The sequence below is a fragment of the Tauraco erythrolophus genome, chromosome 5, assembly GCF_009769465.1.
Source record: "Tauraco erythrolophus isolate bTauEry1 chromosome 5, bTauEry1.pri, whole genome shotgun sequence".
Classification (NCBI taxonomy): domain Eukaryota; kingdom Metazoa; phylum Chordata; class Aves; order Musophagiformes; family Musophagidae; genus Tauraco; species Tauraco erythrolophus.
Genome location: NC_141469.1, coordinates 84041076 through 84063976, shown reverse-complemented (window position 1 = coordinate 84063976; position 22901 = coordinate 84041076).

Sequence of the window (22901 nt, the reverse complement as noted above, 5' to 3'; positions counted from 1 at the left end):
CCTCTTTGGACTTACTGGAGTTTGAAGTCCTGAGACAAACTGCTGTGTTTTGAGACTTCCTTGCATCTTAGTGGTGCTCGCTAGTTTTCCCCAATGAAGTGAGAAAAAACAGCCTTGCTTCCTTCTTTTCTGTGCAGGTCCACAAAGCAATGGAAAGTAAAAAATGTAGAAAGAAACAGAATGGAAAAAAAATCCCATATGTCTGTTTGATCCTGATGAACCTTGAAGACATGGTTTTGGTAATGTGGTGCCAGTGCCACCAGCAATAACGCAATAGGAGACTCTTAGTGATTAAATATCCTTCTTAGCATCAGTAATAATTACTGTGTACACTTAAGCAATAAACTAATCTCTGACTCCGGTCCCTTATAATTAAGCTTAATGAATTGAATTGTCTTTAGTGTCAGATAGGCCTAAACATTGCCTAAAACTACAAGAAAAAGAGATATAATAAAAAGCTTATGCAGGAATAATCCAAGGATATTGTTACATCGTGTTTCTTTAAAATAGAAATATCTGCAATTGACCAAAGCACGTATTTACTGGAAAAAAAAAAAAGGTAAATGAAATGCTGCAGTTGCATTTTAGCCTATTGTCTCCCTCCACCCCCTGGTTATAGAAGCTTGTTGAAAGTTTTCAGGATTCCAACAAATATCTTGATGATGTGCTTATACTCTCTTTTTAGCTCACTGAACTGTTTCATTTCTGAAACTGTTGTAATGGGAAACAAGCTGGATGAATCAAGTAGTCTTTAGTGAGCTGGATTTTCAAAGCTCTCAGTAATGGCCTAATTCTGTTCATGGTTTGACATGAGAAGAAGCAGTACTAGGACTAGCAGAAAGCTCCAAGGTAATATTGCAATTTAAGTTATTTTAAGGACTAGAAAACTATTTTCTTCTCATTTAGTTTTGTGGACTTGTTAGAAATAATATTTTTAAAAAATATAAATATCTAGACAGGGTCTCATGGCAAAAAAAGTTACGTTACTCTGAGTTATGGCTTGATCCTCAACATTCCAGACAGTCTGTGGCATAACGAAGCATTTCATTCAATCCAGACAGGTTCCTACATGTGTGTAGTAGAAGCAGTTGCTGAAAGTGACTGAGGAAAGGAGAGGAATGCTGAATCTCTGGTTTCTTCTTGTGCTATTAGTACCTGCTGTAATGAGAGAGAAACACAAAGAGGCGATGGTTCTGCCTCCATGCCTTTGATAGCTGATCTCCATGGGAGTGATTTGGGACCGCGTCTTTGTCTGGCATGCATGTTCTTTGGCTCTGCTGCTCATGCAAATGTGAAAACATACTGAGTGCATCAAAACCTCAGCTGTGGTAAACAGATGTCAGTGGACTTTGGTGCAGACTGGTGTAGCCACAGAGAACTGCCCAATCTGAAAAGGTCTGGATCTTAGAATCGTAGAATCATGGAATGGTTTGGGTTGGAAGGGACCTCAAAGATCAGCTAGTTCCAACCCCCCTGCCATGGGCAGGGACACCCTCCACTACACCAGGTTGCCCAAAGCCTCATCCAACCTGGCCTTGAACACTTCCACAACTTCTCTGGGCAACCTGTTCCAGTGCCTCACCACCCTCAGAGTGAAAAATTTCTTCCTTATATCTAATGTAAATCTGCCCTCTTTCAGTTTAAAACCATTGCCCCTTGTCCTGTCACTACACACCCTTGTAAAAAGTCCCTCCCCAGCTTTCCTGTAGGCCCCCTTTAGGTACTGGAAGGCTGCAATAAGATCACCCCAGAGCCTTCTCTTCTCCAGGCTGAACAGCCCCAACTCTCCCAGCCTGTCTCCATAGCAGAGGTGCTCCAGCCCTCGGATCATCTCCGTGGCCTCCTCTGGCCCCGCTCCAGCAGCTCCATGTCCTCCTTGTGCTGGGGACTCCAGAGCTGAACACAGCATTCCAGGTGGGGTCTCAGGGGAGCAGAGCAGAGGGGCAGAATCCCCTCCCTCGCCCTGCTGCCCACACTGCTCTGGGTGCAGCCCAGGACACGGTTGGCTTTCTGGGCTGCCAGCGCACGGTGCCAATGTGCCAATCTTCTATGGGTTCCATGTGCCTAGATGTGCGCTTTAATAGCTATTTAATGGCTTTAAAACATCTGATATTTGCTAGTATCAGCTTTTCTGAAAATTCCTTTAGATGGCACTTCGAATGCCTTAAAAAAACCCCCCAAAATCTAACCCCAATCCCTTATGCAATTCCCATGAAATGAAAACGTTTAGTCATTTCATTCTCAATGGGAGATTTTTGTCTGAGGCAGGATTTAATGTGGTGCTCATTCACATCTGTAGGAATATATTAAAAAAATCAGAACGACCCAATGTACTAAAATGAAGCACATAAATCATATTATGTCACTAATCAGATTGCCATATGTAGTTGCCAGCCTCTGCTTAATTTGACTGGGATATATCAAAACATAATGCATCAAGTAAAAGGTATTTTTAAAAGGGGTGAAAGTAGCATGTACTCCATTACCATTTCTATTTTTTTTTATTAATGATCAAATGGAAAAAGCTAATTTGCAGTGGTGGTGACTTGAAAACTTGGCAGTAGTGTTTTTGTGCTCTTCATGAAATAAAAAACGTGGAAAAAGTCCGCGTGCCTCAGAAATGGCAGAAGTTTGTGTCCATACGTAAGTGTGTGTGCACATGCACATAATTTACATAATCCTGTTTAAGAGCCTTTTTACAAATGGAGCAATGGAAAATGTCTTTAACGACACTTCTCTGCATGTCCTCTGCGCTTTCAGTGCAGTGGATTATGTAAAGGTCCAATGAATCAAGTTCTTCATAAGGAAAAGTGCCTCTGATTTTTCCATCCTCTATGCATATGGGATTGGACATGAAGTTTTCGTGACTCAAACAGAAAGCAGTCATCCCATCCGAAATTCACAGCCGGGATGGCAACTGGCTCTGTGATTTTAAAGGTCTTTTTATATGGCTTTCCCTTTTCTGTGCTGCACAATACTTCTTGCTCTGATCAAGATTTGGCTGCTTTATCACCGTTCTTATCAGAATGTCTCTTTTATTTTTAAAGGATGTTTTTGAAAGGAATCAACTCATTGTGTTTTTTGCTTCTTTCGGAGCTTGACATTCATAATCATGAAAATCTAAAAATGTCAGTGCTGCTGCTGGGCTGGAAATGGATATAATGCATGCTAATGAAGACTTCAAAGGAGGAACTGTTTTTATTATTTTGGTTTAAAAATGACATATTTTTTCTCGAGTTAAACCTAAAGCACATTTGAGGCAGATCAGTTCAGGGAAGGAGCAGAAGGAGATATTAATTCACAAGATGAGCAAGGCTGTTTCTTGTCATCTTTCCGTGAGCGTTTGAACCCTGACAGCTTTAGTTTCCTTTTCGTGGAGCTTACATGGACTGCTTGGAAGTTTCTGTAGCTGGTTGTACACTATCTCTTTCTGTCTTCATATTTTATGGATCTTGGATTGAAAATGCCAGCATTGTAAACAAATCACAAGCACTGAGTAAAATGTAAATATGAACTTCTAAGTTTAGGTGACAATTGTAATAAAAGCTCTAACTGTGGGGAGAAAGATAAAGCTAGTTACAGATACACTTTAGTCTCTGCCTCAGAATTGCTGATGGGCTGTTTGAGGAGCTGAAATAAAATTGAGTTTTTTTTTCTTTTCCTGAATTCCTGTCATCATTGTGCTTATTTAAGATAACGTTTCTTTTTGCTACAGTTCATTGCTGCCAATGCTTTTGATATCACTACTTCAGAAACCTGTTTTCCTGATGCTTTCAGATTACCTACTTAAAGCCATTTGCTTGTATGATCTGCAAAGATTGCTGAGCGAGCTGAGGAGTGGATGTTGTGCAGCATGGGAAAGAAAAGGCACACGGGCTGCATTTCGACTCTTCAGTCCATCTCAAGACTTCAACAGCATTCTGTCAAAAGGCTGCTTCCCAAAGAAGGTGGGAGACTATGTGTGCAAGTCAGTAAATGGATTTGTTGGATTAGAGTGAAGTCACCTCTCTTTCTGGTTCAACTTAAGCTGTACACACGGACCAGTAGAGCCAGAATTGTCTCTGTTTTTTACTGTGCTGTCCTTGCCCGTCTGATCTCTGCTGCTTTCTTCCTGTGCTGCATCTGGAAAGCTGGAGAGGGACTTTTTACAAGGGCATGAAGTGATAGGACAAGGGGAAATGGCTTTAAACTGAAAGAGGAGAGATTTAGATTGGATATAAGGAAGAAATTTTTCACTGTGAAGGTGGTGAGGCACTGGCACAGGTTGCCCAGAGAAGCTGTGGCTGCCCCATCCCTGGAAGTGTTCAAGGCCGGGTTGGATGAGGCTTTGGGCGACCTGGTGTAGTGGAGGGTGTCCCTGGCCATGGCAGGGGGGTTGGAACTGGATGATCTTTGAGGTCCCTTCCAACCCAAACCATTCTATGATTCTATGATCTTACTCAGTGTTAGGTGACTTATTTCTCAGCTGTGTAAGTGGGTTTATAACTAAAACCTGAGTTTCTTGTACCTTTGAATTACAAGCTTTACAGCATAGAGTTAATTGCTGGATGCATTTTCCCGGGACAAATGGGTAGGAGTTTACATTCTGTGTTTGGTTGTCCCTCTCATGTTCTGTAACTTGCTCCATATTGCATTTGCTTGGCTGTTGTTCTTGCACTGTTTTGCTGTATTTTTCTAGTCCAAGTCGTTCTTTTAGGATGAGTTTTCCTTTCAATATTGCTGCGTGCCCTTTGCGAGAGCTGCACAGGAGAGGTGATACACTCCAGTTCCAAGTGTAGCCTATGCTGCTCCAACTCGAAATTCAGAACTAGAAACCAGCCTTGCCTTCTTGATAGCTTTGTAGCTGAGTTTCAGGGGCTGCAACTAGCATGAACACTTTGTGTTGGGTTGTATGTGGCGTGTATTGAAGAACGCTGTCACCCAGCCTCTAGAGACTAGCAGAGAAAACAGAAGAAACAGAAGTACAGACCTTCGCAGTGACTTGTTTGGGGCAAAACAGCAGTTTGCTCTTGGAAATGGTTTCTCTTTTTCTCGGTGGAGTTATGGGCAGAGAGGGCTACATCGCACTCCTGCGCTGTACAGCCCTCTGCTTGTCAGTGGTACAGGTAGCTTTCAGCCTGTAATCCACTTGATGTTGCAATAAGCTTGCACATGTGCACATTCTTGCCAAATACATGTTCTTTGTCTGGCTGAATCCCTCTCTGTTCCTTCTAGTTGGAGATATCCCTGTTCCTTGCAGGGGGGTTGGACTAGATGACCTTTGAAGGTCCCTTCCAGCCCTAACCATTCTATGATTCTATGATTCTAGTTTTTAAGTGTATACACCACGTTAAAAACTTGGGTGGAATTTTGTGCTGGGAGATGGCATGGCAAGCTGAGGAAGTGAATGATAAATCATGAGGAAGGTGAGAAGTCATGTGTAAATACAGAAGTTTTATCCTCTGAAAATTGCTGTGGCATCGAAGTCCCCAGATGAGTAAAAACAATGCACCGATGTTTCATCACAGACTCCCATCAAAACTTCAAATAGAATTTTTACAACCATACACCGTCATGAAGTATTTATAATTATTGTACCAGGAAATCTAGCCGGTGATGCTCAGAAATCAAAGGATTAAAAATAAAAGAAACATAAATGAATAAATAATTATAGACTCCCTCTGTGCATTCTCTAAACTTAGAGTGTCAAAGTTTTTTCTGTAGAGGGAGTTGACTGGCATTTTCAATTGAGATCTCTAGGAGAGAAATACAAGATGTGCCAGTAGAGGAGGGAAGGCTTTACTGTAAAGAGCTTCTGGTGCAATCAGTAGGAGTGCTAGCTGAGTAGCTTAGTGTCTGTGCCCTGGTAGTTAGGGGTAGGTATTTTTTAAAGATATTCAGGCACCAAATAAACAGGCAACAGTTTGGTATCTAAACATCTCTCAGGTTGTGGCCCTTGCTCAAGTGGGTAGTTATGTTTAGCTGCATCACATAAGCACTGTGATGTGCATAGGGCATTGGTGCATAAGGAAATCCTTAATTCTGACTGAGGGCTTGGGCTTTCTTCATAGAATCGTGGAATTGTTTGGGTTGGAAGAGACTTTAAAGATCATCTCTATCCAACCCCCCTGCCATGGGCAGGGACATCTTCCACTAGACCAGGTTGCTCAAAGCCCCATCCATGCAGGCCTTCTGGCGTTTTTTCCCGACTTTCTCTTTGTTTGAATGCACTACTCCTGGGCATGGAGGATGTGATCCTTGATATTAACCAGCTTTCTTGGGCCCCTCTTCCCTCCAGGCCTTTATCCCATGGTACTCTACCAAGCAGATTCCTGAAGAGGCCAAAGTCTGCTCTCCTGTAGCCCAGGGTAGTGAGCTTGCTGAAGGCCCTCCTTGCTGCCCTAAGGATTGTGAACTCCACCATTTCATGGTCACTGCAGCCCAGGCTGCCCTTGAGTTTCACATTCCCCACAGCCTCTTCTTGTTGATGAGAACAAGGTCCAGCATAACACCTCTCCTTGTTAATTCCTCTATTGCTTGGAGAAGGAAGTTATCATCAACACATTCCAGAAACCTCCTGGATTGCTTGTGCCCTGCTGTGTTGTTCCTCCAACAGATATTGGCGTGGTTGAATCCCATGAGGATCAGGGCTCGTGAAGGTGAGGCAGCTCCTATCTGTCTATAGAGGGCCTCATCCACTTGGTCTTCCTGGTCAGGTTGCCTGTAGCAGACCCCACTACAATGTCACCTGTCTCTGTCCTTCCTTTCTCACTATGCTCAGCACTGGTGAGGCCACACCTTGAGTACTGTGTCCAGTTTTGGGCCCCTCACTTCAAGAAGGACATTGAGGTGCTGGAGCGGGTTCAGAGAAGAGCAACAAAACTAGTGAAGGGTTTAGAGAAGTTGTCCTGTGAGGAGCGGCTGAGGGAGCTGGGACTGGTCAGTCTGGAGAAGAGGAGGCTCAGGGGGGACCTTATCGCTCTCTACAGTTACCTGAAACGGAGTTGTAGGGAGATGGGAGTCGGTCTCTTCTCCCATGTTAGGAATGACAGGATGAGAGGGAATGGCTTCAAGTTATGCCAGGGGAAATATCAGGATAGATATCAGGAAAAATTTCTTTCCAGAGAGGGTTGTGAAGTATTGGAAGAGGTTGCCCAGGGAGGTGGTGGAGTCCCCATCCCTGGAGGTGTTTAAAAACCGTGTGGATTTGATGTTGAGGAACATTAATATTTAGAGACCCTGACAGTGCAGGGTGAATGGTTGGACTTGATGATCTTGAAGGTCTCTTCCAACCAAATGATTCTATGATTCCTTTAATCCTGACCCATAAACTCTCAGTCAGCTCCTCATCCATTCCCAGGCAGAGCTCCATGCACTCCAGCTAGTCATTGACATGGAGGGCGAGACCTCCTTCCCGTCTCCCCTGCCCATCCTTCCTAAAGAGCCTGTATCCTTCCATTCCAACACTCCAGTCATAGGATCCATCCCACCACTCCTCCGTGATGCCAGTAAGATCATAGCCCTGCAGGCGTGCCTGCATCACTAGCTCCTCTTGTTTGTTGCCCATGCTATATGTGTTTGCACAGGGGCGTTTAAGATGAGCCTCCGATGAAGCTGACTTACTGGCTGGAATGTCTGGAACTCCTTTCTGTTGCTCTTCAGGTGCTCTCAACTTGTCACAGGCAAGTCCAATGTTATCCCCCTTCCTCCTGAAGCCTAGTTTAGAGGTCTATCAATGAGTTCCACTAGCTCATGAGCAAAGACCCTCTTCTCCCTTCGAGAAAGGTGAATTCCATCTGTTGCCAGCAAGCCTGGTGCTGTGTGGGCCATGCACTTACCGAAAACCCAAAACTGTGGTGGTGACACCAGCCACAGAGCCGTTAATAGACTGGGCGCATCTCTTTCTTTCAATGTCTCTGCTATAACTGGAAGGAGAGATGAAGGGTGTGGTGAGAACTAGGGGCAAACAAAAGTGGTTATTGGAAACCATTGGGTCACTGAGCTCCTAATACAATCAGGATGGAAAGATGGAAGAAGTGCAAGTTAGAGGCTTCTAGCTAAGTGGCTGGGTCGATGCTTTTGTCTGCTCAGGATATCACACGGGGAGCAAACCAGGCTGTAAGGAGACAGACACTGGTGGTGGTAGGCAGCAAAATATCTTGGAACAGCAGGTAAACACTCAGACCTCTCTGGTGCCATCAGCCTATTCACTGGATTTGGGACATACCCATCCAGCAGTCTGGAAAGTAACCCAGGAGTTGCCTACTAATATGACGTTAGAAAGACATAAATGATTTCTGCTCAAGGGTACCTGGAGGTGAGCAGAAGCACTGTGATGTCCATTACTGTGTGCTGAGCTGATGGTAAAAGGTTGTACTGAGATGCCCCGTGTCCCCACCTGGGTGCTGGTCAGGCTAGGGCACCATGTAGGGTGAGACTGTGTGCAAGTGGTACTCTTTCTGCACAGACAGGGCTTCCTTTTTGTGAAGCACCACGTACTCATGCTTGAGAATGGTGATGCATAGTCTTTGCTGTCTCCAACTACTCAAATGAGATAGAAGTAGGTAAAGGCACTGGCATAAGAGTGCCGTAAGAGGTGCCAAGTACCATTTTTTTTTTTTTTGTTGGGGCAGGGGGTGGTGTTGGGTTTTTTTCTTCAATAACAGTTACATGTGCCTTACCTGGGATGTGGTCAAAAGAAGCTCAGTTTGCAGAAAATAGGAAGTATCTCAAAATGGGTAGACAGGGAAAAAAAGAAGAAAGAAGGAAAAAAAAAAAAGATAGAAAGAAACCAAGAACACTTCAAAATCCTGGCCATTCCTCAATATCAACCAAGTTTCTTTACCCTATTAAATCTCAGTTTTATAGGAAAAGATTCCATATTCTTTTAAGGTGTAGCACAGCAACAATATATCTTACGCATTTTTCAGCTTTTGGTGACACTCTTGTGTGTATTCAGTTGCTCTACTCCCACTGTAAAGCTGAATCAATCTTAGTGCCACAATTAAATACTGGATGATTTAGTGTGCCATCAAAAACTGCATAAACTACCTATTAGAAATGTATTAAACATTCTACAGGAAATTGACTGTTCGAATATCTCCTTGTAGTAAGAATACCTAAATAATAGAGCAGTCATTACCCAAATTATCTAAACTCAGTTAATTGCACGACAATGTGATGATGATTTTGTGACTGATGATTTTGATTAATAGAGTGCAAGAATGAAGTATGACAAATATGTTTGAAAAGATGGGTCTGGCTTTGTATGAGCAAATGAGAGGGAATCATAGAATCATAGAATGGTTTGGGTTGGAAGGGACCTCAGAGATCATCTAGTTCCAACCCCCCTGCCATGGGCAGGGACACCCTCCACTACACCAGGTTGCCCAAAGCCTCATCCAACCTGGCCTTGAACACTTCCAGGGATGGGGCAGCCACAGCTTCTCTGGGCAACCTGTTCCAGTGCCTCACCACTCTCTGAGTGAAAAATTTCTTTCTTATATCCAATCTAAATGTTAGGGAAATGTTTGCAGTAGTGTTCCCTAATCCCCACGAGGATCTAGACTCTCAGCTCTGTGACCTTTTCTGTAGTAGGTAGTTGTCTGTTCTAGTTGTCACAGTTCCAGTGACGACTTCAATAAAGAAAATTCTGTTCACATTAATATTGCTGATTTTTTTGGCCAGATTTGTGCCAAAGAGAGAAACAATTTTTCAGATATGTCATATTTTTTGAGCAGACCTGATGAATCCTTCCAATCCTAAAATGATAAATATGTGCTTACGGTGGTACAATTTCCTTTATCGATGGAGTAGGTTCATTGGTTGATTATTACTCACACAAAATATTGGAAAGATCATAGTTGTTAATCTGTGTGTTACTCTCATTTTGTGAGGAAATGCTGATAGGAAGCCAGCTCTAATGGTTGGAGATGTGATACAGCTTATCAGGGTGCTTTCAAGTGTCTGACACCGTTTTGAAATAGATCCTGTCTTTCCTATGGCGAAAATACTGGGAAAATATGTACTTACTCTCTAGAATGAGGGAATCAGTCCAAAGAGATGATGGGAAAAGAAGTCTATTCATTGAAAGACACTGAGGGGATACTCAGGGGATATTCTTGTCACCATCATGTGGACATGGAATGAAGCCACAGACACCAGGGCCGGAATGAGCTGTTCTCATCGTATGTGGTGGTTGTAGGAAACGATGTGGAGCGTTGTCATGGCTCACGGCTTCCGTTCGAGCTTCACTGCTCCTCTACAAGCCTGTCTGCATTTTCAGAGTATTTCTGCCCTTTGATTTGGGAAACACAGGACGCCTGGAAGACAGATGGAATAGCTGGGAATGGGAAGCATGCCTTGAGTTAAAAGAAATGCAGAAGATATTTGGGGGAGCTGGGAACATTGTAAGTATTTGCCCTGTATTGACAGTGTGTCTGTGGAGAAAGAGCATCTTTAAAAGGAACTCAGCTGCTCTGAGTTTTTTTCTGAGGTGGGAGAGTAAACTCGTCTCTTAGGGAGCTGAAGATTCTGAAGGAAATAAATTTTGTCCATGGTTGGGCCCAAGACCCAGAAGATGTCAAAGCTTAGAGATGGGTTCACTGTCCCCATTTGGGCTCTATAAAATTGCTTCACTTTGCCTACAGCCAAACCTCCCTTTTCAAGTCATGAGGATGAAAGGGAAAGGAACACATGCCCATAAGGAAACACACTGGAAAAGGCTGCAAGTCAGGTCTCCACCTGGTGCTGGCCACCTTGACAGAATGCAAGGATGTTTTTTGACAACGTTTCTGTGATAGTCCTACATTGTAGGCAAAAGACTCAAAATATATCCCTCTTCTTTTTCTGTCTCCGTGCTGCTCAGGCTTTTGCACCATCAGAGGAACGAAAGTGTTTAACTTTTAAACATATTGTTGAAATATTAAACAAAGTTTTTCCCGCTGATCGTTAATGCTGTATCAAAGCAGGTTTGAAACTGCTTCATCATCTCTTACATAATGCTGTCATGCTGTTCATGTCACTGATGCTATTTCATCCTGATAGCTGCCACCGGTAGGAAGCTCAGAAATGTGATTGTAACCCTTCTCAAATGCGTTTTAAATAAATTTCACAGATTATTCTTGGGGAGATGCGCTTTCTTATGTTACAGGTTTTTAGGTGGAAACCGAATACAATGCTCCATTATATTAGTCTCCTTGTCTGTGCATGGCAACACAGATGGTCCTCCTCTTCCTCCCCCAAAGTGGATCATCCTTAAAATAGTTGCCTTTTGCTGGAGTAGGATTAAGGAGCTAGAACACAAACTCTTCTTATGTATTCACTTCCTGCATATAGATGGTTCAAGTATTCAATCCCATGTGATATATTCTACTTGCAGCTAACTCTGCTGCAAAATAATCCTCTTCTGCTCAGAGAGGAGTGGGATTGAAATCCAGGAGCACCTCCCTCCCCTCAGTTTCTGATGAAGGGATTTGATTCATGTGGGATTAGGAGATGCGGCTTCGTCTAAGGTAGATCAATAACTTGGATAATGTCTTTCCACTTGAGTGGCTGCATCAGTATGTGAGTGTGCCTGGATATAGGAAGTCTGTGTTTCTTTGGAGGAAAAAGAATTCTTCAGAAAGAATCCAGCTCAACCTGCTATGGACTGGAAAACATACTGAAATTCCTGAGTTAGGAAAGTGACTTAGATATGGGCAGGAGAATTTCTCTAGATTATATCCTTCAAACCTCAGTGTGAGAGAGTCACTGAAGCACATATTAATGTCTGTAGGGACAGGCACATGCGTGACTGCTTCCCTGGGGCAGAAGGCTTCTTGGAATTAGCCTTCAGGTAAAGATAACTTTGGGCACATTAACTTCTACCTGGAGCCTTCGTCAGCAAACCAGTGTTCACAGTTCTCACTTGGAGAATGGTACAAAATACTTGTGTGTTAGAAAAGCAAGGAGTCAAGGAAGGGAAAGAAAAGAAGAAGCAAGAGAATAGGGACCCCCCCACCTTCTCCCCAGTTCTGATTTGTTAGTCTATTTAAAATCCAACAAAAGAATATAAACCCTGAGATACTTGGCGGTGCTGTTTAATCAAGAAATTAAAATTGCTGTGCCTCAAGGCAGGGTCAGCCTCTTTGAGAAAATGCTGTCATGTTTCTTGAAAGTCAGTCATCCTATTTCCTTAATCAAAATCTGTATAGACTGGTTTAAAGTCGTACTGGGCATCTGGAAAGAGAAATGTTCCAGTTTGGGATGTCATGGGAAATTTTGATCTAAGAAATAAATGAAAAGGCTGTGGTCTGAAAGAAGAACTACCAGAAGGGAAGTTCAGAGGAAGATCATGAATGGAGCAACAGCCAAGGAGGAGGATGACTGAGAGAACGAGAACCTGTGTGTGTACCTGGACTAATGAGAGGTGTCTCCCTAGGATCATGATAAAGACATTTCTGTCAAACCCTAATTAGAAAGCTTTGGCATTCAGTCTGCTCTTTTTGCATCTCTAGCAATACTTACTAGTTTTGGCAGATTGTTTGGATCCAGTGACTCAGCTGTACCAGGCATCTCCCTGAATATGGAATAATTAGTCAACTAACTGATAAATCTAATCTGCTGTTTACTAAATTCAACATGAGGACTTCCTTCTGACTTTGTTTGAAGAAGTTCCAACCAGTCTAGCCTGCTTGAAGGCTGGAAGGTGTGTACACAGCTTGCTGAGCAAAGATACAAGCTTATGCCAGACTCTTGTCTTGTTGCTTGGGTGTTTATCTTTTCTGTAAAGCTTTCTTTCTATTTTCCTCTTTGATACAGTGCTTTCCCTGCTTTGTTATTACTGTATTGATGAAAGTACACTCAGCTTTTGCAGTGCCAAACCCATACCTACCAGAATTCCAATCATCTGAGAAAGAGAGGGTATATTTACCCTATAGGGACGTGATGGAAATTGGATTATTGGTGTTCCTGCTGCATGCAGAAGCACTACCTGTGAAATTGCCATTATACATGTGAGTACAGCTTTATAGGATCTGGGCCTTAAGACTTGAAAAGTGCTTTGGAAGATTTTTGGAAGGTACTCGTCACAGTTAATTGTTATCGATAACAAAAGAAGATCTCATCTATGTTAACTATAGGAAGCTGATAATCCACATATTTCTTTTTATATTGCTTAAGGGGAAGAAAAAAATCAGGCTCTTCAAAAATAGCAGTGAATTTTAAATATTTTAAATACTGAACAGATTATTCTAGTTGTCACTATGCTTCAGAGCCTGGTACTTGTTACGATTTTTCCATTTTGATTTCAGCTTTTGCAGGGGAAATTCATAGAAGAGATTTATTTATTCAAGGTTAGGGTGGGCTTTCCAGCTCTAGCAGAACAGTGTTTCACTGTTAGCCCACTGCTGATCACCAATGCAAGTGCCAGCCTCACAATTGACTCCTTTCTGCACACAGTGAAAGCACAAGAAGTTCTCAGGCTTATTCCAGCTATGCCTATAAATCTGTCTGGAAAGGATTCTTCCTCTTCAGCAATCCTGGTGATTAATTAGCTAGCACAAGTCTCTGCAATAGCTCAATCACATCGAACAAGTGGTGTCACATTCTCTTCCTAAATGTGATTATTGCAAATGTCTGTGGCATAGCAGCAGGTTCCTTCAGTGAGATCTTTTACGGCTGCAGAGATTACAGAACATTTGCTGCTTTCATTTACTACCAGGCATCAGAACATCTCAAACAATTTCAGCTGTGAAGCCAGGGAATACATATATAGTTTTAGGATGTATTGGAAACTTATCTGCGCTATTAAGGATCACAAAATCAAATATAGGCAGGATCAAACTGGACTTAACAAGACAGATATTTTAGAGGTTATGTTTTATGACTGATAATTCAGTCTTCTTGGAAATGTAATTCTACTGCTTGCTCTTGTTTGCTGCTGCTTGCTTGCAAACACCAACCTCTCCTCATGCAGCTGAATTGTTTGGCTTCAATTGCACAGGGCAGATATTCCCTTGAGATAATCCTGATGGCTCTGGCTCTGTCTGGCACAGCTGACCCCTGCCTCACATCTCATTCTCCAAATGCTCATATCTAGGGGTAAAGACATCCCGTCCAAGAACGTGTAAATTCAGAAAGCTGGGGTTAATTCTTAAGCTACACAATCAAATGATTATCCCATAGTAATGCCACTGGTATTTGTGCCTCAATTCTGAACTGGCTGGCATGTCCTCCTTGTGATTTCAGCATGTAATGAGTCTCAGCAGGCTCGTAGCAATGTCAGCATTTACAAAGAAAGTTGTCCTTAAAACCTTGGTGGTGGTGCTGGCACTTCAGACAGTGGAGTTCAGCGTAGACATTTGCTTGTGTGTGTCTCCTACTGCTGCCTGTTAAGCACAGGAGCAAACCCTAGAGAGCCACCTGCTTACTCTGTGGATGCACTACGAGTGGCTTCCTATTATTTTTCTGGTGTTCTGTCTCCATGATGCTTAAAAAAATTTTGTCTGTGGTAGCCTGCTGCTGTACTTGACCAGAGTGCCTCCTGGAAACTCCCTGCTTATCTTTTAATAATACAGAGTATGCAGCCCCAAGGCAAGCGTTACGCTGGGACCAAAGCTGGTAAGAGAGCTGGGGTCCTGTGTATCCTAATCCAATATTCTCCAGAGTAAACTGCATTTGTGCATTTATGCAAAAATGCAGCTCTGGTGACTGATGGAGCTCAGAGTTAAAGGACAGAGCAAGAAAAAAATATAAATTTGATTTCCTGTGGTATAGTAAAAATCCTCCTAGGTGTAACTGCTTCCTGGGTTGTGTTCTAACGTTGCTAATACTTTTCTCTGGGGAAGATGGTGCAGGTTTTTTTACACTGTGGTATGTAGTAAAGATGCTCAGTTTCAGAATCTTTTCAGCCTTTTCTGACTTTTATTGCTCTTCTTTTTGTTGGCTTTATAGAAAGTTTCAGATACATTTTCTGGTAATGTTGTTTCTATCCTGAAGCTGTTGTTTGGATCTACCTGCCCTGGTGTCATTTTCATTAAATCTATTTGCTCCCTCATCCACAAATGTCACCTGCTGATAGTTATTAAAACTGGAGATAGGGTCTGAGCTGCCTAGCAAAGAAATCAGCAGATCAGCCTCTGTGAGTGCAGTCGCAGACCAGAATGCAGAGTTCAAATGGAGATAAGTGACAAAAAATGAAAGGGAGATAAATTCCATTTCAGTTCAGAGGCAGTGCTCCTACTTCAGATGACTCTAGGAGGGAATTTGTTGGTTAATTGAGAGAGGTGCAGAGCAAGACCTCTGTCAGCAACTGCTGTGAGCCTAGTAACATGCCATCTTGCCTAGACATGTGCTTCTTCTGATTGCCCCAGGAAGAGCTCAGTCAATGAGGACAGGCATCTCTGACATGGACCTGTTTGGTAACCACAGACCTCCAGGATTTGGTTGCTGCTGATGCAGGGTGTGTTTCCCTCAACAAATGTTTAGGGAGCAAGAAGTGCTTGTGTGTTATGTAGATGTTACCTTTATGATATCAAGAAGGGCTTATCCTGTTCAGGAGGGCCTGTTGTGATAGGACAAGGGGTAATGGTTTTAAAATAGAGGGAGGTAGATTCAGGTTGGATATTAGGAAAAAGTTTTTTACCATGAGAGTTGTAGAACACTGGAACAGGTTACCTAGAGGGGTGGTGGATGCTCCATCCCTGGAGACGTTCAAGGCCCGGTTGGATGAGGCCCTGAGCAACCTGATCTAGTTGGAGATATCCCTGTTCCTTGCAGGGGGGTTGGACTAGATGACCTTTGAAGGTCCCTTCCAGCCCTAACCATTCTATGATTCTATGATTATCCCTGATCAGTACAGGGCAAGGCACTGCTAGAGGAGAGGAATATGCAGTCATTCCTGCTCTTCTACTGCAGATGTGTGAGAGGCATGGTGTGCTGGTGTAGAGGTCATCACCTGAGAATTACAGTCCCCTGTTGTAGTCTTGACTGTTAGACTGAATTGCTCTTTAACCTTGAGCAAAACATCTTCCTTGCCTTCTTTTCAAACCTTGAATACTGCAAACATCTGGGATTTATTCCTGTTGCTAGGTGTGGAGTGGATGTGTTTCTTTTAACTGTTTACTCACCAAAGATGCTCTTGGAGTCAAGAGGAAGGGACAGGAACTTGGGGAGAAAGGAATTCAGCTCTGAGGCTGTACATACCTCGTTGCATTGGCAGTAGAGAGCCTGACCAACAGGAACAGCAGCAATCTCTGGCAGATCTTCAAACTCTGGGGGACAAAGGCTGCCCGTGCAAGGTGTCCTGCAGTGCAGATGAGAGAGAGAAAAAGCTGTGTTTTCAGAAGCACGGGCAGACCCAGTCTCAAAAGTCAGGTATGCATTTAAAGGTCAGCATAGGGAAGCAGAAAGTGTTCCTGGTGGTACTAGACAGCTAAGGAAACTGTTGCTTGCCTTCCGGATGACTCCCTGTATTTCGAGGGATTTGTAGCACCCTTATGGAAATTGAGCCATTAAATGATTTTAGTTCCTGAAATGCTGTTTCAGAAGTGAGTTAGACATTTATTCTTGCAGGACTAGACCAAAAGCCAGGGGAATCATGGTATTTAAGTGCCTTCTCCTTTTGTAAATGCTACCAGTAATCCCTTGGCCTCAGTTTCCACAGCTGAAAAAAGACTATTATAAACTAATGCCTACCTTCTTACCGTGAGGACTTGGCTTTGCCATGACTGATTCATTCCTGTGTTCAAAGCACAGTGGGTTGCAAAATTATGATTATTAAAGCCAGCTATTAAAGAGTGTTGTCTCCTTTGAGAATATTGATTTAATCACACATCTCTGTGTATTTAAAGTCTGCAGTGATATGATGTGCAAAGATCAATTTATTCTGTGCTTGTATCTAATGAATAATTATGGAGCCTTCTCTGTTCTTTCTGTAATGAGCAAAAATAAATGTTTTCAGTTGGGAAGGACAAGAGAACATGCTTGACAAAGGAAGTCCACCAGGCGATGCTGCATCAGCTTCTAACTTTCTCTTCTTTTCCCAGATGTACATTTTTCCTTCTTTTTTCCCCATTTGTGTTCTGGCTGGTGCAGCAATTTTTTCCTACCTGTCAGCTTCTGTGGAAAAGGAGTGACTTTTTTTTTAAAAAAAAAAAACCCCAAACACAAACAAACATGAGGATTACTGTAATTTTTACTGTTCCCTGAGGGACAATTTTTTTAATTTAGAGTATGTTCTCTAAGGAGAAAAGTGGTCAGAATTCTGGTCCTTTTAGGTAATTTCATAACTCAGTTTAATATTGATACTGTTTTGGTGTGATGGAAGAGTAGAACCATACTTGTGAGGGGTGCTACTGAAGGAATATCTGCTGAGGGTCCTGTGGCTGCTTGCTTAAAGGCATCCATGACCTTACATCAATGGCCAGGGATGTACTCTAGAACATATTCTGTTTAGGAAACCAGTTTGTGTGGAGGATAAGGTTCGCCAGTGAGGTGCAACGTAGCTGTGCCTTAAAAGCTGAAGATGAAAGTTCCTGAGCCTGGAGGTCAGAAACTCAAGACTTAGCTCAGAGTTACTGAACCATCCATGGAACCCCCTTTGGAAAGGAAGATAGATGGTTACCAGCTCAGTCTGTAGAGTAGTTAAGGCCATGCATGTGCATGTAAGACTCTTGTGGCTATTCCTTGTGTTACCCGAGTCCTCACCAAGGCTTTTTGTTGTATATTGATCAGAAAATTCCATTTCTGTTACTCTTGAGGTGCTTGGATGAGGTTTCATGTTTCTGGCCTTCATTCCAGCAAGGAGAGTAGATGCATTGCACTGTGTTGTATTCCCCTGTATTGGCCCTGCAGAGGAGCAGGGCATCTGAGAGGTACCATACTCTGCCTTCTCTCCAAATGTAGGTTTGCTCATGGACAAGTTATTGTCCTTCTCTGTCCTCGTTCTGTCTCTTGCTACAGAGAGTACCAATAAACCATGCGTTTCCATAGCTTCATACCTTTCATGTCACTGTTTTGAGACCATGTCTCAAAAGGAAATAGCTTTACAAAAGAAGGGTGTGTAAGAAGGACATGGACCAGTTGGAGAGGGTCCAGAGGAGGGCCACGAAGATGATAAGAGGGCTGGAGCACCTTTCCTATGAGGACAGGCTGAAAGAGTTGGGGCTGTTCAGCCTGGAGAAGAGGAGGCTCCGGGGTGACCTTATAGCGGTCTTCCAGTACCTCAAGGGGGCCTACAGGAAAGATGGGGAGAGGCTGTTCAGGAGGGCCTGTTGTGATAGGACAAGGGGTAATGGTTTTAAAATAGAGGGAGGTAGATTCAGGTTGGATATTAGGAGAAAATTTTTTACCATGAGAGTTGTAGAACACTGGAACAGGTTGCCCAGAGAGGTGGTGGATGCTCCATCCCTGGAGACATCTTTATCAATGACCTGGATGAGGGGATTGAATGTACCCTCAGTAAATTTGCGGACGACACCAAGCTGGGAGGCTGTGTCGATCTGCTCGAGGGTAGGGAGGCCCTTCAGAGGGATTTGAACAGACTGGATCGTTGGGCTGAGGCCAATGGCATGAGCTTTAATAAGGCCAAGTGCAGAGTCCTTCACTTGGGGTATAAAAACCCCAAGCATCGCTATAGGCTCGGGGAGGAGTGGCTGGAGAGCTGCCTGGCAGAGAAGGACCTGGGGGTGTTGGTTGACTATTGGCTTGATATGAGCCAGCAGTGTGCCCAGGTGGCCAAAAAGGCCAATGGGATACTGGCGTGTATCAAGAATAGTGTGACCAGCAGGAACAGGGAAGTGATCCTGCCCCTGTACTCGGCACTGGTGAGGCCGCACCTGGAATATTGTGTCCAGTTTTGGGCCCCTCGCTTTAAGAGAGATATTGAGCTCCTGGAGCGAGTCCAAAGAAGGGCAACTAAACTGGTCAAGGGGCTGGAAAATAAAATAAATAAAACTTATGGGGAGCGGCTGAGGGAGTTGGGGCTGTTTAGCCTGGAGAAGAGGAGGCTGAGGGGAGACCTGATTACAGCCTACAAATACTTGAGAAGGGATGGTGGGGAGGTGGGGGAAGGGCTGTTTACATTAGTGATGGGTGATAGGACAAGAGGAAATGGGTATAAGCTTAGTCAGGGCAGATTCAGGTTGGATGTTAGGAAGTATTTCTTCTCTGAAAGGGTTGTCAGCCACTGGAATAGGCTGCCCAGGGAGGTGTTTGAGTCCCCATCCCTGGATGTGTTTAAGAATAGGGTGGATGATCTACTTAGCGATATGGTTTAATGGGGATTAGGGATGGTTGGACTCGATGATCTCTAAGGTCTTTTCCAACCTAGAAATCTATGAATCTATGAGACGTTCAAGGCCAGGTTGGACGAGGCCCTGAGCAACCTGATCTAGTTGGAGATATCCCTGTTCCTTGCAGGGGGGTTGGACTAGATGACCTTTGAAGGTCCCTTCCAGCCCTAACGATTCTATGATTCTATGATTCCCAGAGACTATAAAGCTCCAGCTGCAGTGAAAACTAGTCTCCATGAGATTCTACTGTCCCTCTGGGACAAAAATTACCAAATGCATATGTATGGCCTCGTTAATAGGGATGTAAAATCGGCATCACTAGGGGCTGACCTTTTTCTGCAAAGCCACTTCAAAACCCTCTGAGGTTGCAGACAAATGTTCTTGTTTGTTGTTGCTGGCCATGCTGTCTTCTCTGTGCTTTATGGCTTAGGCTGCAAGCAGATGTGCAAGAAAAAGAGAACCTGCCTCGTGAGCTGTTTAGTTCTGTATCTAGGACTTTAGGGTCCCCTGGGCGAAGGGTGGGCAGCTTTGAGAGATGGCATCAGACCTCTGTGGAGATGTTATAGCTGGGGCACAAATTCTCAGCCCAACCTGTGTGGGTGGATGAAATCGGAGCTGATGTGGGCATCTTATTTTTGTGAGAGGAATGGAGAAGTTTGTGTTCAACTCAGGCTGAAACCAAATTTAAAAAAGAAACAGAAACCCACCAAATATCTCTGCCTCCCAACCCCAGCCCCCTAACATTTCCTTAGCTGTCAACACAGTTTTGGCCAGCTCTCCTAATAACAGTTTTGGTCCACCCTTACAGAGAAGATTTGAAAGATTGAAGCACTCCTTTGGGAAATAAAAAATACTTTCAGGTCCAGTGAGAGCTGATTTGCTTTTATTAGACTCACTTCTCTGTTAAAATAAACTCGGGCATGATGCTGCGAATTGCACGTTACAGTATTACCAACAATAATGTCAACACTATTAATATAATGTCTGTAATTCACTGCATCGTGCCTCATTATTTCATCTCTACAGATTCCTGTTGTTGCCAGTGTAATCGTTTTTATGTTGTATTAAATTAACTCTCTAAGAGGTCCAGCACTCCGTTACATTCCCCAAAAAGGAAGATGCTAAGATATGCACTGCCTCAAAGGTGTTACATTTTTTTTGGTGAAGTGATAGATTGCTTATTGGAATGCTTCCTGGTTTACCAGTGGAAGGATATGAGAAAAATTTCAACTTTAAAATATTTCCATGGTATCACAGTGGCTCTCAGATCCGCTGCTTTATACAGGCCCTTTTGGGCAGGACACTGTAATTATGGTTTTGTTGAAGCAGTAGTTTCTTATCAATTATCTGAAATCATTTTTACTTCTGCAGCCCACTGGGTTTGTGTTAGCAAACTTGCTTGCTTTGTGCAAACACGCAGTTGTGACCTCAAAGATTGGTTTGGCTCTGTTTTTTGACACTGGGATGATTATCTTTCACCCACGTTCTATTGTATGAATGCATCTGACCTTTATTTAATACTCATTTCTTACATTAGGCAGCTGAAGTGAGTAGAATATTCTGGGTGTATGTTAAAGTTGCTGTTGAGATGGTTGTACCTTGGCCAAAAGCACTGCAGTAGCAGTATAAGGCAGGTACTTGGGAAGCTGTGGGACTAGCTGGGCTGGATGTAGCCAGTGCTGGTCTGCAGTACCTTTCTGAAAATATGCAGTCCATGTCTCAAAAGTTTCCGGCGTACAGACCTCTTTAATTTAGAGATGGAGTTAAGGCTGAAGTTCAGAACAAATTGTTGTGATTTTTAGCATTTATTTGATCTGAAATATATTTGTGTATGTGCGGTGGAGTATGATTTCATCACTGCACCAAGGTGATGCAGTTGGTGAGAGGTTTTTGGTTTTAATACAGAGCAGGCATAGAGTTTCAAAAGCCTGCCTGCAATGTCATTGAAATTCTTCTAAAGGACATGTGTTTTCAACCTTTCCCCCATACTTGTTAGGCATACTCTTGACGTTTTCTCAGGGAATGATTTTGCCATAGGAAATTTCTCACCTACAAAATCTCATTGCTGCTGGGAATCTGTGCTGGAACACGGATCTCACCTCTATGCTCCCTCCTCTGGGTGAAGGACTGCAACGTGAGCAATGCAGAAAGGACAGAGGCAGCTGGTTCCTGTCAGTATTATGTTTTCCAAGGGGAAATGTCTTTAAACTGAAAGATGGGAGGTTTAGATTGAATATAAGGAAGAAATTTTTCACTGTGAGTGTGGTGAGGCACTGGAACAGGTTTCCCAGAGAAGTTGTGGCTGCCCCATCCCTGGAAATGTTCAAGGCCAGGTTGGATGAGGCTTTGGGCAACCTGGTGTAGTGGAGGGTGTCCCTGCCCATGGCAGGGGGGTTGGAACTAGATGGTCTTTGAGGTCCCTTCCAGCCCAAACCATTCTATGATTCTATGTTGTGAGACAGCCAACTTGGAACCTCGGATCCAACTAATTCCAAATTTTTCTGATGGGATTGTTGGAAAACCCTATTCCATGGGAAACTAGCATTTGTGTACTTTTTACTCTCGCCCTGAAATATTTAAAAATTAACATTTCTTTTGGAAAGGGCTTCTATTTTCTTATCAGATCTGGCTGTAACATAGATTTTTGCCTTTTTTTTTTTTTTTTTTTTGTATGTGCACTTTCCTATATCACACTGACTTTTGTAATAGCAAGTTTCTTCTTTCTTCCACATTTCTGTTAAACTGTTTGGGCTGCACAAAAACATTTGCTGTTGCATTTTGAGTTTAAAAGTAGGTAATATTCTGATTTCACTGCATCTTTTTCCAAAGTGGGAAGAACTGCTATAGAGTTTCGTGGACCAAATTGTATGAGATGATACATACTGGAAATAGGCAAGGTATTATGAAAATAGAAACATAATGCATGCCCTACTGAAAGAAGAGCACCTTGTAACATTGCATCTTAAACTGAACATGGAGTTCCAACAGGATATGGCTTGCTCAGAGCTTGAGATGTCTTTGCTCTGTGACGTGGTTCTGAATTTGAAACGTAAGGAAGTCTGTTCCCTTTAATCCAAATCAGTGCAAAACCCATGAGCTTGTAAGATTTGAAGCCCCCTGCTAAGTCGAAATGGAAAATGCACAACCCCTTTCAGTGTGTGGAAGATTACCCAAAATCCTGTACTTAATAGTAGGTTTCTGTGCATTATGTGCACTCCTCCTCAAGTGCAGGTTTTCTTTTTTAAAGACTAAAAGTCGCTGTGCAAACCTGCTGCAACAGCTTTTAAACCATCAGCAATGTGTAAAAGTCTGTTCTGAGAGGGGCTAGTGACAAATCAGATGAATTAATTTGAATCTTCTGAGAATGGTGGCAGCAGCAGAGCTGGGAAGCAGGAGAGAACAGCCTACCACAATTAGTGTCTGTAACAACTGCCTTTAGGTTCAAAGAGGTCAGTAGGACCGTTCCTCTTCTGCAGAAATTAGTAGCTGAAGTTTCATTTACCAACTTCATCTAATAATGAAACTTCCTGCAGCGTCTTTAACAAGCACAAAATTTATAAAGTGGAGGAGAGAGATCTAGCATTCAACCAGCTAAAGTTACTTTTTCTGTGGAATTAAGGTTGGAGCCAGGAAGAAATTTTTATTTAC